Source organism: Phoxinus phoxinus (assembly GCF_949152265.1).
Source record: "Phoxinus phoxinus genome assembly, chromosome: 2".
In the NCBI taxonomy this organism is placed as follows: domain Eukaryota; kingdom Metazoa; phylum Chordata; class Actinopteri; order Cypriniformes; family Leuciscidae; genus Phoxinus; species Phoxinus phoxinus.
In genome coordinates this window covers 2,216,424-2,224,088 of record NC_136877.1, presented here as the reverse complement: position 1 = coordinate 2,224,088, position 7,665 = coordinate 2,216,424, and positions in this window count along the sequence as shown.

The following is a 7,665-nucleotide window of genomic DNA, read 5'->3' as shown; positions in this document are numbered from 1 at the left end:
TTCTTGAGAGACGTGTTGGACCGAGTCCTTCTCCATACTGGAAAAAGAGATCCTCAGCCCGTAGGCGAGTTTACTCTTTTCCCAGTTGACCTAAAGGCCCAACTGGCTGTGGAGCACTCGAAGGGTAGGACTTTGTACTGACTTCGAACCCTCAAACTCCAAAACGCAGGTATGGCCTGTGTTGCGGAAGGATAGAGATCTGAAGAACGCGTCCTTCAAGTCGAACGCTGCAGAGCAATCTCGGGGACGGAGCATTCGAAAATGCGTCTCTTCGTTAGCAACTTGAACGGAAGCTTAAAAAAGGGCCCGAATCAAGACTCGCAGGTCCAAGATTGGCCATAACATCACCTTTCTTGGGTACAATGAAATACGCGATAGAGAAGCCGGTCTTCATATCGGCTGGAGGGACCGGCTAAATCTCATCCTTCCCCAGTAGGAATGCGATGTCCACGCCAGCCAGGGATATTCGCTCAACACCGAGGTGACGCTGACGCTAGCCACCTGGCTTGGCAGTGCCTGGAGCGGGCTGGGCACCTCATCTTCGGCCGGCTCCACGCTAAGGCCTGGGTGGAGGCGGCCGCAGACAAATGTCCTCGACGACTAGCAGGAGGAGGATCTGCCACCGAAGGAGGGTTAGTGGCAGCAGCAGGCCAACGGGACAGGATGTGCCGGATGGCCTCCGTCTGCTTCTGGGCGGCAGAGAACTGTTGGGCAAAATTCTCTACCGCGTCGCCGAACAACCCAACCTGGGATATGGGGGAGTCCAGGAACCGAACTATGTCCGCTTCCCTAATGTCTGCCAGAGAGGGCTCTCCTGGACCACTAGGGTGGACATCTCCAGACATCTCCGTGCCCTGGAGGGCGAGGACGGTTGTAGTGTGGAGCTCACTCATGAGCTTATGGTCTTGGCCACCCTCGTGCATGTTCATAAGTGCCTGGGCCTGGTAGACCTGAAGCAACGCCATGGCATGCAGAGAGGAAGCGGCTTGCCCACAGGCTTTGTAAGCCTTGCCTATAAGGATGGACGAGAACTTACAGGCCTTAGAGGGGAGACGAGGATCCCCCTTTCACAAATTAGCGGTCGCCGGACACAGTTGCATCATGGATAGTGAGGGGGGAAGAGCTACTTAGGTGGTTTCTGGCAGAGAAAGATGCCGCCCATGTCCTCGTAAGCTCCTCATGCACTTCAGAGAAGAAAGGTAGTGGGGCGGGGAACCAGCCCGGCCCACCCCGAGAACACAGCACTCCAGCCTTCTTCTGGGAAGCTGGGCATGTGAGTGGGTACTCCACCGTCGCCGGACGAAGGCGAGTCTCGATCTCAACACGTGATGGTCATATTCCCGCAATGGGAACATGAGTCATCCACAAGAGCTGATTCAGTGTGCTGTAAGCCTCAGACACGTGATGCAACTATTGTGACCATCAGAGGGGGACAGAGCCCTACCGCACCCAGAAGTGCACGGATGGCATCTTGAGAAAGGAAATGGGACCGTCACCAGTGCCGGAGCACACAGGGGAATGACTGTGGCAACACAGTGAACTGAAACAGTGAAGCATTCAATTCTTCGCCCCCTGACCACCGTCAACAAACACACACAGAAATTTGATTCTGTTAAAACAGCAGTTGAGAGCTCAGAAGTTCACAATCAACGCTGCACTCACTCTGTAGAAACACCAGCACTACGAGAGTCTTCCAGAAGAACACCGACCCACTCGCTCGTTGTATAACACAACACTCTTCAGAGACATCGACACTGATCAGCTCCGAAGCGAAAGACAACTGGTGTGTGCATCCACTTCCGTATTTATATCTGCGCTGCGGAGCGTGTGATGCAATTATCTCACGCCAATGTGCATTGGCTCGTTTTAACAATACTCGAAGATAACAGGCTCCCTAAGCGGTATCCCATTCAATCGACTACATAGTACGTGAATGACTGAGAGGGAACACATTATTTTACTAAGAGTGAGGTTTCTGAACTGTGAGGATTTGTTGGACACGTTTTTTTCATTCATTCATTTTTTTTGCATTTTCATATGTTGCAAGTATAAATGGCAGTTTGTACTAGACTGACAACTTTTCAGTTGTATTTCTGAATAATTCTATCTATAGACTTACAAAAGAAACACAAAGCTGTTAGGCAACAATGCAATGCCATTTATTGTGTAATAGAAATGCATAAACTGTCATAACTAATGAATTCCCATGAAGATTTAATCCTCTATGGCACGGAATTGCCCTCAGGGAATAAACTAGAGTTCACAAACTGCTGTTTCCACAGCATTGCACAGTGTGTTTGTGTGTGTGTGTCGGTCTCGGTGGGCGTTTCCCTGAGTGTGTATACATTACACCGCGGCTATCCCTTGGTGCCTCAGCACGGAAAGAGTTTTTTTTTTCTAACTGAAAGAATAACAGCGACGCAGCGTGACCCTGCGTCCTTTTCAGGATGTCATTCCGCTTGTGCGTTTCTGGATGCGGTCGTTCCCTGGCGCCAGCAGACGGCCACAATAGCTGCCTCTCGTGTTTGGGCATTCAGCACGCTGAGGCAGCCTTTGTGAATAGCTTACAGCTTACAGAGACTGTGGACAGGTTGCTTCTGCCCTCCATACCATTGCGCTCCTGCAGGTCCACCAGGTGCTCATGGATAAGCACGAGGGTGGTTCTGACCCAGAGCTCCTTCTCCCATATGCATATTCTTCCACCACCAGCTCACCGTCACTGTTCGGTGTAGCCTCCCCAACCCCAGTGACATTCCATATGTTGCACTGCTCCTAACCGGCCAGTTCATATGTGTATAACGGAACAGCAGCATGAACTCCCTCTACGCAGGCCTTCGCATCAGCCAGTTGGGGGCCTGAGAGTCTTGCGTAGGGCGCTGGATGTGGCAGAAACTGTGGCGTTTTCCATAGGGATCCCAATTACGTCATCACGTCGACGCTACGTCAAACGTGAGTGACTGATAGGGAACGTCTCGGTTACTAATGTAACCCACTTTCCCTGAAGGAAAGATGTAACTTCACGTCGCCATGGTTGCTGACCATCGCTGTAACGGCCATCACATTCTCGGCTCCTCAGTGAAAAACAATGTGTGCGTGCGCCCGCTTCCTGTTTATACCAGCGCTGCGGGGCAGGGCACGTTACGCGATTGTTTGTTGTAATTAGTTGTAGTAGTAGTTTTTTTTTTTCATTGTTGGATTTTGGTGATTGGTTGAAACCAAATGTGATTGATGTTTATCCAAGTAAAACATTTTGTAATTCACATGTATTGCTTGTTTTCCCTATTCCACAAAATTCTGTTTAAAAAAAGTTTTAGTACCCTCATAGCACATTTTGTGATGGATATATTATCAGGGATTCCCCAAGTTCCCAAAAAATATTTGTGAAATATTTCCTGTATGAAATTTTTTATTCATGACATAGAGGGTCAACATATAGAGGCTTCTAGAGGAGGAGAATAGATAACCCTACAGACGAAACATTTTATAATCTTTCATGTAGTTTTCACAAGAAATCTCAAAATAATTGTTTTCTTCTTATAAAGTACACTCTTTAAAAAATTAAAGGTTTTAGAAAATATTTTTTTGCTCATTCTTGCATTAGAATTAAGATTTACACATTTCAATGAATAGTAAAATTCCATCAAATTGAATTGAATAATCCTTACACATTTTAATTAAATAACTGAACAATCTTTAATCATTTATTTAATTAAAATGTGGAAGGATTATTAAATTCAGTTTGACAGAAATTTACTTATTCATTGAAATGTGTAAAACTAAACAAAAATTATAACTTTTTTAGTGTATGTCAGAGCAGAAATAGATGGCGAGATGTTTGCATTTGTACTCTTCTCTGAAATTGCAAATAAATGATCTCTTACAAGAACAAAAACAATTCTAAACAAGTAATCAAATTTAGACAATGACAGAAATCATGTTGGTTTGGATATTGATCGGAACTCGTGTGAATTCGGACAGGAATTGTTACTAAGGAATTGTAAGGTATTTTCAGCAATTACTGGAGTAAGTCGATGATTTTATTGCCGTCCGAATCCATAATGTCGTGTTTTTTCTCCCACCATCTGTGTAAAGATCGCAGGGCGAATAACCTAAATCAAGATCGTGTGGTAATTTAATTGCCATCTGAATCCATATCACTGAGTTTACTAGATCAATTAAAAATTCACTGTTTAAATCCTTTTCTGACCACTGCCGAGATAGGGTAACGTTTGCACTTCGCTGTAATTTGCATTTTAAAGATGTACACTTTTATTACTGAAATGCTGGAAAGTATTTACAAGAACAATATTTCATGTGGCTCCACTTTAGCGAGTGGGAGCTGTTAAGAACAAAAAAGAGGAAAAGAAAAAAGCAATACAGTTTTAAATATTCTATTATACAATTATAAGCATACAAAAAAATAAACCAAGCAGCTTTATGTTTACATCCTGAAAATCAAGTACAAATTCCAAGTTCAATTTCCAAGTTTTCCGTTTAAATAGAGCTGAGGGCAATCTATCTTAAACTTGTAATTATAGGGTCATATGGGCGTGGCGTGGACACACCTTAAGTGCTGTTAGTGTCTGTCAGGGAGAACTGTAAAAATATAACCACACAATGTAATCCATTTATCTAATTTAGTCTTCAAATATTTGTAATATTGTGTGCTATAACAGAAAATGCCATTGGAAAAATACAAAAAATTAAAAAAAGATTTTTTATTTTTTTTATGCAGTATTTTAGTTTAATATAGAGTCTAGGCCTCCAAAAAAAATGGTTGAAGCAGATTAGCACCATCTGGTGAGAGTATGGAGAGAAAGCGTAGAACCATGTTGTAACCACTAGATGGCATAAACAGCACTCTATGGAGAGGCATGTGACTTCCCCAGCTGTTTAATGGACACATTTACTTTTTTTTTTTTTTGGATTTGAATATATATTTAAACAATCTCAAAAACTATTTCTTATCAAGTTTTAGATATTTTTTTTTTTTAGAAATAGTGATTTAAAGTGTTAGTTTTTGCATTATGATTAGTCAAACCTAAACATTGTGTTAGAAAGCCTAGAAGCCTAGATGTTTTAGAGTGTCACCCCTTTACTGCTGTGTACTTAAAAAATTTTTTTTGTGAATTTTTGTTTTTTTGTCAATTTCCCATTCATTTCCTATGGGGGTCATTTTTGACCAAAGACCACAAGTGTGACTAATTTTTTAATGACCACTTAGCATGCTCGGATCATGACCTCAATTTTTGTGTGTGTTCACATACATCATGCCATAAAAGTCACCAAGTTTCGTAACATTCCGATGAAGCTGTGATTTAAAAAAAATCAAAACATATTTTTTGTAATCTGAATTTATTGGTGTGTATGTGTATAAAAGTGTGTTTGTATGTGTGTGTGTGTGGGTGGGTGTGTCTGTTTTGCACTCTTGATGTTGTAGAGTTTCCCCCCTTTCCTGCGGTGTACTTTTTTTTAGGATTGTGTCCGATTTGTAGATTGTACACACAAAAATGCAGATAATTTTTGTAAATTTCCCATTCATTTCCTATGGGTCGGTCATTTTTGACCGAAGACCACAAGTGTGACTATTTAAAAGAAGGGCTTTAGAAGATGCCAGGCTTCCAGTGGAGTGGGCTCTTATGGCCAGAGGTGAAGGCATATTGTGCACCTGGTAGGCCAGATAGAAACCCTTAACGAACCAGTTGCTGATTGTTGCAAGGGGGGCGTGGTTCAGCGAGGTCTGTGATGGGAGAGAGGATCGGGAGACAGGTGCGGTGTAAGTGGGTTAGTGTGAATGACAAACACCTTTTGTCTTGTTTCAGTAATTGGCGTGGGGAGACTAGAAAAAAAGCCAAGAGGAAACAAGAGCAAGGGAGAGAGATACAAACGGGAGACATGTGGGTGATCATGTGCGCAACTTTGTTTTGTTCTTTTCCTTATTTTGAATAAATACCCACAATCTCCCCAAGCCGACCCTGCCCCTACATACTGAACTCTGTTACAATGATCGTTTGCTTAGAGGCTTACCCTTCCTGGGTAACACAAAGCACACTAATAGTTGGACTGGATTCCTCCAACGAGAAGAGTTTGAACATAAATCTCTAATGCCCGAACGGGGCAGAGCAAATGAAGTCACTTCTGTTCCGCCGACACATGTGGTGGAGGACACATATGCCTGTAAGATGGTAGACCACACCACATTAGAAGGCACTTTAGGCACTATACCCAGTCTAGGGTGTAGGATAGCTTTCACCCTCCCGGGAGCAAATTCTAGGCTGGGAGGAGAAATAGACTGAGCTTGAAGGTCTCCGACTCTTTTAAGGGACGTAATAGCTAAAAGGAAAGCTACATTGAGGGTTGGACATTCTCAGAAGCTGACTCCAGTGGCTCGAAGGGGGCCAGAGACAACCCTTCAAGAACCATTGCCAGATCCCAGGTTGGAACTCTGGCATAAGTCAAAGGCCTCATCCTCCATGCTTTACGACCAGCTGGTGCCACCCCAGGGGTCCATCACCTAATGGGTTGCGGAAAGCTGCTATTGCTGCCACATACACATTAAGCATGGATGGGGTAAGACCAGCAGAGAAGCAATCTTGGAGGACCTCCAGCACTGAAGCCACCAGGCAGATAACAGGGTCCAAACCACTCTCCCTACACCAAACAATGAAAACATTCCACTTTAAGCCATACAGTCTCCTTGTGGATGGAGTTGAGTATGGTCTAGACCACTCCGACTGAAAGGCCAGCCTCTAGGTACTGAGCCTCCTCAGGGGCCAGACCCACATTTCCACAGCTCTGGCTGGGGGTGATATATTGTGCCCCTGGCCTGGGAAAGCAGGTCCCTCCTGAAGGGAATCTCCCACGGAGGACCTGCCAGAAGTGATATGATGTCCGAGAAACATACTCGGGCCGGCCAGAACGGGGCTACCAAGAATAGACTGACCCCGTCCCAATGGAGTTCTCTCTAGAACTCCTGGGATCAGAGCGATCAGCGGAAATGCATACAGGTGAAGCCTCGGCCACGTCTGTACCATGGCTTCCAGCCCCAGATGAGCTGAATGCGTGAGGGAGAACCACAGCGGACAGTGGGTCATCTGAAGAGATGGAAATAGATCCACTACCGCTGGGCCGAATCTCTCCCATATCCCGGGCCTCAGCCCCTGCCTCGACAGGACGTCTGCTCCCGAATTCTGGTCTCTGGGGACATACATTGCCCTGAGGGACAACAGTTTCCCCAGGGACCACAGGAGAATCTCGTGCACCAGTCTGCAAAGAGAGCAGCTTTATCATGGAAGCCATGGACAGGATGGTCTCGATACGTGCAGGAGACAATTTTGCCCGCATCGTAGTCCAGTCCCATACCACGCCCAGGAAGGTGGTTCCCTGGGCGGGTGTCAACACGGATCTGGCAGGTGAAGGCTGAGATAGGGCTGGGCCCGTCTAAACCCCTCTGCCAAATCCATCTGCGAACAACATGATCTGTTCTGGCTAGACAGAAAACTGCTCTGGAGTTCAGCAATGAACATGAAAAATCAACAGAAAATCTTTTTCCTGAAGGAATAAATTCTGATCAAATAGCGCGCAGCACACTGATATGAAGCTTGTGTGACGTATTCTTGGGGCAGTGCAAGGCGCTATTAGCCAGTCCAATTTTATGGTATAAGG